Source organism: Hemitrygon akajei, chromosome 9 (assembly GCF_048418815.1).
Source record: "Hemitrygon akajei chromosome 9, sHemAka1.3, whole genome shotgun sequence".
NCBI lineage: Eukaryota > Metazoa > Chordata > Chondrichthyes > Myliobatiformes > Dasyatidae > Hemitrygon > Hemitrygon akajei.
Window position 1 is genome coordinate 27,414,458 of NC_133132.1, and position 9,862 is coordinate 27,424,319.

Here is a 9,862-nt window from a genome sequence, read left to right on the forward strand (position 1 = left end):
TCTTGTCCCAGTAATGTCCTTGTAAATCTTTTCTGTGTCCTTGTGATTCTTTTCTGCACCTTCTCCAGCTTAATCATATCCTTTTTGTAGTATAGTAACAAGCTGCTGACACAATATTCTTAGTGCAGTCTCACCAACATCTTTTACAGCTGTATCTTGATGTTGCAACTTTTGAACCTAGTGCCCCTGTTCAATGAAGGCTAGTTTGGCATGCAACTTCACTTTCTCTGTATTGTCATTTTCAGGGAACTCTGTTGTACCCTAAAGTTCCTCTGTTCTACATCACTCCTGTGGTAATCTCCATAGGTCACTCCACAGTAATTTACTGTGCAATTCTTGCCCTGGCTTAACTTGCCAAAATACACTACTTCAAATGTGTCTGAGTTAAATTCTATCCGTCATTCCTGGATGCCCTTTCCCAGTTTACTTACATGCTATTGTAAACTTGGACAACTTTCTTCACTGTCCACCACACTAATTTCAAAGGTTCATTTAATGTCAGAGAAATGTATACAATATACATCCTGAAATGCTTTTTCTTTGTAACGATCCACAAAACCTTTGTTTTGTGATCCACAAATTTTTTGGAGTGCCCCCAAAGAATGAATGACAGTTAAATGTTAGAATCCCAAAGTCCTCCCCAGCTCCCCTCCACCCACACGCATAAGCAGCAGCAAGCAAAAATCCCCCTGTCCCCCCACTAGCAAAAAAAAAGCATCAGCACTGATTTTGGTGTCATTTGCAAATTTACCATGTTGACAACTTTGTAATCCAAATCATTTACAGTAAATGAGCCCCAGCAACAGAACCTGCAGCACACCACTGGTCACACATCTCCAACGGGGGAGAAATAACACTCCCCTCCCATCATCTCTTTCTACCAAGCCAATTTTGTATCCAGTTGGCTACAGACCCTATGATCAAACCTCCTGGACTAGTTTACCATGTGGGATTTAATTCCTATCTCCTCTTAACACCATTTTTCTCAGTAATACTGATTTTCTTTGGTGATTCTTTCTCACTGGACTTGAGATTCCTTGCATTTGGATCTGAAGATGGCCTGAAAGTATTTATTCACTTGATCTGTTGTTTCTGTTCCCCTGCTTCTAACAGGGATTTCATTTGTATCCATCATTCTAGAAGTTTTCATTGTCAGTTTTATGTTCCCTGAACATTGTCCTGTATGGCTTGAACAGTACTGTGGAGTCTAAATTAAGCTGGAACTCTGTGATTAAATTGCAGATTAATAAGTTGTGATATCAAGATTTGAACTACAAAGTAGGAATCTGAAACAAGTGTAAAATGTTGGCAGATCATGTGTTAATATTTTTCAACTGTCAACAATAGGGCTGCGCATCATCGGCATTTTGTTTTTCACAGCATGAATATGCATCAAAGTTTATACTAATTTTCATTGTCTTTCTAGGGCCAGGACTGCAGGACTGGACATGCTCAGAATTCGTTTGTTTCTAACTCCTCCTGAATCCTGTCTCGCGCATCTCAGCTTATCCATTGTACTCTTTAAAAACTCTGCCATGGCACCTGTAACCATGGTGATTGTCCATACTGGAAGCCTTGGCATTTTTTTTTTGCTTGTTGTGGACTCTCTACGCGGAGATGAGAATTCACACAGTTGTATTGATATTTGCAAAAGATCAGAAAGTTGTACAGCCAGTGTGCGCACATTTATTGATCTATATCCTATGTAACTTAGCAATGGTGTTTGAAAGAAAGCAGGACTGACTTGGTGAATAAATATACAGAAAATACCACAGGCACATTTTGAGCACTTCAGTTTAGTTTTTTGATGCACTTTGAGATATATCGAAACATAACTGATGATTCAGTATTATGGTTGCTGTGTCTGGTCACATCAAATGTTTCAAATTTTTGAATGCATTGTGTGGGATTTCTATTCCTTGCATGTTCCTGTGAGATCCCCCAAGCATAGGAAAATATTTAGATATTCAAGGACAGAAGATGTGACTAACCTGCATTCTTTTAAACCAGTGTTGCTCTGTTGAATGGTTGTATAGATTGTGTATTCAGACACTGAAAGCCCTGTCAAGGTGGCTCCCTCACTAATGTCTTTTATTGATTTTTAAAGTAAATTACTGGCATATATCCCTGAAATATTTTGCAGTGCTGATGTCAACAGAACTTGTGTATTACTTTGGTTTACTTTTAACAACATTCCATTCAATTTGTTATAAAAACAAACTGGATTCCATTTCAGAAATTTGTATTGGATAACACAGATCGAAAATAAAGTACCTGATCTGTGGAAAAAGTCTGCCTTGCATCCTCTGAAGAATTTCTGTACTGGCTAAATCAGAGGAAGTGCAAATGGATGCTTTGCTTTGGGGGAAAAAACATCGAGCAGTTTTCAAGGAAGCCTAAGTGAGTGGGTCTCCTTGACAGCAGCTTAGAATTCTAAGACCCTGTGTGCTTATGGCATTGAGAATGAAGGGTGTCATAAAGATTCCTGTCCCTTTTTCTGTGTTTGCAGAGTGTTTGTGGATGAAGCCTGTACAATGTGGAGCTTTCTTAGCTATATTTGAATTCAAAGTGCAGTGCCTGATCCTTAGTCTCAAAACCTATTGTGGTGACAATTGCCTTGTACAATTTACTGTGTCCAAGCATGACTGTTAAGCTTTGTATACAAAGACTGTCCAAGTGCCACACACAGACACACATACACATATGCGCGCACACACACATGCACACACGTACATTTACCACGGACACATACAGACCCATAGTAGGAATAAATCTTACTGCTTCAAGCTTCGTCCTAATCCTTCCTTCAGTTTCCTTTCTGGTTTTGCTTTCTGTATAAATCATGCTATATTCCTTTTTTTTAAAAAAAAAAGCCGCCTTTTGCAGACTCTGTGATGTAACTGTATAGAGCACTCTTATCATGTAACTTGTTCAGTTGGCTTTTTGTTCTAGTTGATCTGTTGCCTTTATAAATTGTGTACCCTCTGGAGAAATTTAAACATGTATAATAAATGGAAAAGCGGTTATGGTTAAATTTTATTGGAAGAAAACCTGCAACAATAGGTGTCAAAATGTGATGTAACCGCATAGACATACCTGATTGTATTGTGACTGGTATTGGATTTAAGCATATTATATATATGGACAAACTTGTAGGTACAAAAATTTATTTTGCCTTAAGTTTTTTTTCAATGTTATATATGTAAACAAAATTTAATCTGTTAATGAATGTTCTTTTTGTTCCCGGCACATACAGCTCTTGTAAAATTCTTTAAATTGGTGTCTCCCTGCATCTTTTAAATACAGTATGTTCTATACACAACTAACTGTGTGTATGACTAATCTCTTGTCTTGCCTTGTGTCCTATACATTCATCAGATCTTAAGCTTTTATTTCTCTGGCCTTCCATTCCCCTTTTCACTGGAAAAGAAGAAGTGTGATGAAGGACAGCTGCCATGTATTGGTTTGCACAATTAAATGGAGCAAGAGCTGACTGAGGCTAACGCTAACCAACCAAGAAACTTCCATATGTCATTGCAACCCTGCAGACTTTGAAATCAGATGCATAGTTGAGAATTGATGGAATAAAGAGTCAAATATGGCTCAAAAGGTCAGCTTTAAAAGATTTGAGGGAGAGGGTTCAGGAAACTTTATGGAGAATGTTCTCTCAACTGGAGGGATCACCTATGTGTAAAGCCCATGTTCCTCCAATTGTATAATTGTATCTATTATGACAGTGAAGCTACTTGTATAAAACTTGTTACATTGTTAGCTTACAATTTTGTGTTGTATATGTAGGCTTCCATGCTGTACAATTGTGCAGATCAGCATGGCTCCCCCTACAATTAAATGTTAGTAAGAGAAGGCAGAATGTTGAGCTGGAATGGGAGCATGAGCTACATAGCCTTCCCATGAAAACCATTCGATCTTTCAAACACAATAAGAGAATTAGCAGACAGATTGTTACTTCTATCAGAACCAGGATTCATAGTCAAAATTATTTACCAAGTAAAATGCAGGATGGTATGCAATTCTTTTTATATTGGGTAATGCATTTGTTAATGGTTATTTTTTCCATTAAAATGTGCATTGATTAATCTACAATGCAGCTTTATTTACAGGGATGAGAAAAGTGACCTCTGGAGAATTCTGACAGTGTGGTTACTAAATTCAAAAATGTTACAAATGTCTTACTCAACTTGCAGGTTTGCCACTAGGGATATGTCATTGTCTCCTTCCTGATTGCACAACCACTCTTCTAGCAGGAGCCCAAGGACATGTCTTTGGAAAGCAAGTAAAACCACATTACTATGAGTTAATTTACTGAAGGCTAAACCAAACTGGTAAATTAAATCAATATTTATAAAATTGTGCTGGAAGAAAATTTATGGATAACATTATACAGTCATGTTTTGCTGTTGGTCTTAACATTTTTGAGATTCTAGTGCCAGCAGCTTTACTGTTTTAATTTCTCCTCATACCTTGTGCACCTCCTGATGTCCAACCACTTGGCACTTGTGGCTTGTTTCTTCCTTGACAAACGCATTCTTCACATGAACCTGCTTAGAGTCAATAGTTTAAACAGGAGGTGCAAATCTGTAAAACTAAATGTTGAAAATGCAAGGGTCGGGCAGCATCTGTGTCGAAGATGAGCGGCTTCCTCTGCTTGAGGAACTTGGTTCATCATTAGTCAAGTTGAGTCATTTTTATTGTCTTTTAGACCATAACTGCTACAGTATAGTGGTTACTTACATGGAAAGGTGCTGTGAGAAGAATGGTGAAGATATACAAGAGTGAACCTGGTAGGTGCAGAGTGAATGGGCTTATCAGTTGCCATGTTTGTTTTTGGGGGGGGTGGTAGAGAATCATATTAAACAAGGAATGCATCATGTTGTGACAGTTAATATTCTGAAAAGGCAGATAACTACCAACTTCAAGCAGTGATTGAGAAAGAATTGCTCTTTTGCAGCTTTGCTGAGTCCAGCTGGTCATGTGACTGGAGATGGTTAACATGATTCCTGATGTAATAGGGACTGAGAATGTGGTGGCTTTTGATATGTGTGGTGATGAATCTGAGGCCATTGCATTGGATTTCAGTATAAAATGGTCCTTGTGGACATCAGGTAAATAATTCACTCATTAGTTCTGTGCACTGTATAAAATAAAAAATTACAGGATTTAACATTAGAATGCCTTCAAATGATGGTCTGAACTTGAAAACAGGATGCTTTCATCATAAACATATAAGTTCTCACTAAGAAAAAGAGAAATAGCAGGGGTAAGTGCGGACTATGGTTTACCTCCATCTTCTGTCTTGAATCTCTTGCTCCTTTATCGGGCTGTTTCAAATGTATACAATAACCCTCTGCAGCAGAGAATCCCAGAGGTTCATCACTCAGTGTAAATATCTCTGTCCTAAACTGTCCTTGTTCTTGACATCTGAGCCTAGGGAACTGCTCTCCCTGCATCTACCATGATCCCTTTAAAAAAAAAAGATTTATTTCAATCAGATTCTTCTAAGGTGTACAGATATTGCCAACCAGTGGAGGTGTGGATCAGCACTGGACTTCGAAACAAATGGTCCCGAGTTTGAATCTGGCCGGCTCCTTGTACACTTTCCGTCTGTGCTGGGTTGAATGTTGAGCTAATAACTTGGTTTTGTTTTAAAAAAATTCAATCAAATGCTACGGAAATTGCAAAAATGCTGCTCGATGTGCCACAAGGTGCAAAACAAACAACAAGGTGTAGAGAGAACACCCTGTCTACTAGTGTTCTCAATTTCTACTACCCCTGGCACCAGTCTGGTTGATCTTTACTGCTCTCACTATGACAATTACTTCCTTCAGGTAGGGAGATCAGGAGTGTTCACAATATGCCAGGTGATCACTATAGTCAGAATCAAGACAAATTAGATTTATTGTCATTGACTGTGAAATTAATTTGGAAACAGCATTACACTGCAAAGGCAAAAAATATATAAATAACAGTGCAACAAATGCAACAGTGATGATGTGTTTATTAGCCATTCAGAAATCTGATGGCAGTGGAGCAGAAGCTTTTCCTAAATCAGTGTGACCCTTCAAGTTCCTCTCCTCTGGTAGTATTGAGAAGAGGGCCCTTAATGGTGGGGAGGGTTGTACCTGTGATGGAGTCAAATGAGTCTATAAACTCTCTACAACCTCTTGCATTGGAAGCTGCATTACCAGGCTGTGAAGCAACCAGTCAATGTTGTCTGCTTACTGTATATAGAAATCTAAGTATCTTTTGTGGTGCCAAATTCTTTTGTGCACCTCACAGTACACAGCACATAATAGCAAATTAACAAATAGGTGCATTTACAACAGAACTTAAAAAGTAAACAGTAAATACCTACTGGTGCTTCATGTAGGATGAGACCTGGGTGGTGGCGGGGAATTAAGTAGTCATACAGTTTAGGGGAAGAAGCTGTTTCCCATGCTAACAATTCTTGGCCAGTACCTCCTGCTTTGTGTAGGGATCAAAGAGATTATGGGATGGATCATCGACAATGCTAAGGGCCCTGCCTGTGCAGTGCTCCTGATAAATATCTCTGCTGGGTGGAAGAGAGACCCCGATGATCCTCTCATTAGTCCTCACAATCCTTTGTAGGAACTTAAATTGAATTGACTTTATTACTTTCATCCATCAAATACATGAGTAAAAATCTTTGTGTTACATCTGTCTAAATGTGCAATTTTTCATAAATAGTATGGACAACTGGAGAGTCAATATAATAGAAATGCAATTGTATCAGTGTGAAATAATCAGTCTGATGGCCTGGTGGAAGAAGCTCTCCCAGAGCCTGTTATATTGCTATTATGCTTTTATGCTTTTAGGCTTTTATGCTGTGGGGCCGTTTGCCAGATAGTAGCAGCTGGAACGATTTGTCGTTGGGGTGACTCGGGTCCCCAACGATCCTGCGAGCCCTTTTTACGCACCTGTCTCTGTAAATGTCCTGAATAGTGGGAAGTTCACATCCACAGATGCGCTGGGCTGTCCGCACCACTCTCTGCAGAGTCCTGTGATTAAGGGATGTACAGTCCCATGCCAGGCAGCAATGTAGCCAGTCAGGATGCTCTCAGTTTTGTGCCCCTGTAGAAAGTTCTCAGGATTTGGGGGTCCATACCAAATCTCCTCAACCGTCTGAGGTGAAAGAGGCACTGTTGTGTTTTTTCACCACACAGCTGGTACGTACAGACCACGTGAGATCCTCGAAGATGTATATGCCAAGGAATTTAAAGCTGTTCACCCAATCAACCCTAGTTTTATTGATATCAATAGGGGTTAGCCTGTCTCCATTCCTCCCGTAGTCCACAACCAGCTCCTTTGTTTTTGTGACATTTGGGAAGGGGTTGTCTTCTTGACACCACTGTGTCAGGGTGATGACTTCTCTGTTCACTTGATTCCTATACTAGATGGTGATGCGCGGGTTAGGACATTTCTGATGCTGCTCTGGAAATAATTGGTTACAATGTGGAGCCTCACTTGTATCAATCTCTTCAGGAAGAGGAGACACTGCTGGGCTTTCCTGACCAAAGAGGTGGTGTTGAGATTATCTGTTTATGTGCCCTCCCAGAAACTTGGTGTTCCTAACCTTCTCCATGGAGGAACCTTGTATACAGCGAGGAGTAGTCAGCCTTCACCCTCCTAAAGTCACATTGGGCTTGTCCATGTTGTGCTCGCACTATTCTACCAGCCGCTCTGTTCACCATCTTGTCATCGTTGTTGAGGCCAGCCACTGTTGTGCCATCAGCGAACTTGATTTGGTTTGAACTGGATCTAGCAGTGCAGTCATGTGGCAGCTGCAGGCTGAGCACCAGTGCTGAGCGTGAGGGAGCTAGAGAAGTTTCTGCCAACATGGACTCTCTGGTCTTCCTTTCAATAAGTCTAGAATCCAGTTACAAAGAGATATTGAGACCCAATGAGGATCAGCTTCTGAGGAATGATCATATTAAAATGCTAAACTGAAGTTGATAAATGCCATCCTGGCAGTTGAGGCCCCTTTTTCTAGGTGGGGTAGATGAAGTGGTATTCAGAGGCATTATCAGTGGACTGATTTGAGCAATAGGCTAACTGGAAAGGGTTCAATGCAGCAGGAAGATGGGATTTAATGTGATCCATAACCACCTGCTCAAAGCACTTCATTATAGCTGAGGTCAGTGACACTAGATAGTAGTCATTGAGGCAGGTTACTGTCACCACCTTAGGCACTGGGATGATGGCGGCTGCCTTGAAGCCTATGGGGACAGTGGACTGTTCCAGAGAAATGTTGAAGATGTCTGTTAGAACCCCTTAACAGGGCTTCTAAAGAACCCCTTAAGTGGGTTAGGGCATTCCTCATATCAGGCTTATTATCACTGAGAAATGTAAAATTTGTTTTGCAGCAAATACAGTGCAATACATAAAATTGCTACAAGTTACAATAAGAAATATTAAATAAGTGGTACAAAAAGAGCATAATAATGAAGTATTTTTGTTGGGGTCACAGGCTGTTTAGAAATCTGATGGCAGACGAGAAGAGGCTGTTCCTAAAATACTAAAAATACAAATGAGAAAATCTGCAGATGCTGGAAATCCGAGCAACACACACAAAATGCTGGAGGAATTCAGCAGGCCAGGCAGCATCTTTGGAAAAAAGTAGTCGATGTTTTGGGCCAAGCCAGAGTTGGTACATATTGGTACCAATGACATAGGTAGGAAAAGGGAGGAGTTCCTGAAAACAAACTACTTGGAGTTAGGAAGGAAGTTGAGAAGCAGGACCTCAAAGGTAGTAATCTCGAGATTACTGCCTGCGCCATGTGACAGTGAGTATAGCAATAGAATGAGATGGAGGATAAATGCGAGGCTGGGATTGGAGCGGGGGCAGGGATTCAGATTTCTGGATAATTGGGACCTCTTCTGGGGCAGGTGTGACCTGTACAAAAAGGACAGGTTGCACTTGAATCTCAGGGATGGTTTGCTAAGGCTATTGGAGAGAGTTTAACCTAGAATTGCTGGAGGGTGGGAACTGAACTGAAGTGATGGGGAAAAGGAAGGTTGGCCTACAAATAGAGAAAGCTTGGAGACGGTGCAAAAGGGAGGATAGACAGGTGATAGAGAAGGGGCGTGCTCAGATCGATGGTTTGAGATGTGTCTATTTTAATGAGAGGAGTATTATGAATAAAGCGGATGAGCTTAGAGGGTGGATCAGCACTTGGAGCTATGATATTGTGGCCATTACAGAAAACTGGATAGTGTGGGGCAGGAATGGCTACTTCAAGTGCCAGGCTTTAGATGTTTCAGAATGGATAGGGAGGGAGGCCAAAGAGGTGGGGTGTGGCACTGTTGATCAGAGATAGTTTTACAGCTGCAGAAAAGGAGGAAGTCATGGAGGGGTTGTCTATAGAGTCTCTGTGGGTGGAAGTTTGGAATAGGAAAGGGTCAATAACTCTACTGGGTGGTTCTTATAGACCACCCAATAGTAACAGGACAGATTCTGGAAATGATTAATAATAACAGGGTGGTTGTGGTGGGGGATTTTAATTTCCCGAATATTGATTGCCATCTCCCTAGACTCAGCGGTTTAGATGGGGTGAAGTTTGTTAGGTGTGTTCAGGAAGGTTTCTTGAAACAATATGTAGATAAGCGTACAAGAGGAGAGGCTGTACTTGATCTGGTATTGGGAAATAAACCTGATCAAGTGTCAGTTCTCTCAGTGGGAGAGCATTTTGGAGATAGTGATCATAAGTTAGGGAAACGTTTAATTGGAGTAAGGGGAAATGTGAGGCTATCAGGCAGGAACTTGGAAGCATAAATTGGAAACATATTCTTAGGGAAACGTATAGAAGAAATGTGGCAAATGTTC

At 40.5% G+C, this 9,862-nt stretch overlaps 1 protein-coding gene across 2 annotated transcripts in view; it reads left to right on the plus strand.

Moving 5' to 3' along the window:
• Nucleotides 1-3,322, plus strand: part of mapk1 (mitogen-activated protein kinase 1) — an 89,234-nt gene extending 85,912 nt beyond the window's left edge. For both annotated transcript variants that reach the window (XM_073055687.1, XM_073055688.1), the window contains exon 9: nt 1,427-3,322. The gene's annotated coding sequence lies outside the window, so the exon portion shown is untranslated. The remainder of the gene's footprint in view (nt 1-1,426) is intronic.
• Nucleotides 3,323-9,862: the final 6,540 nt, after the last annotated feature.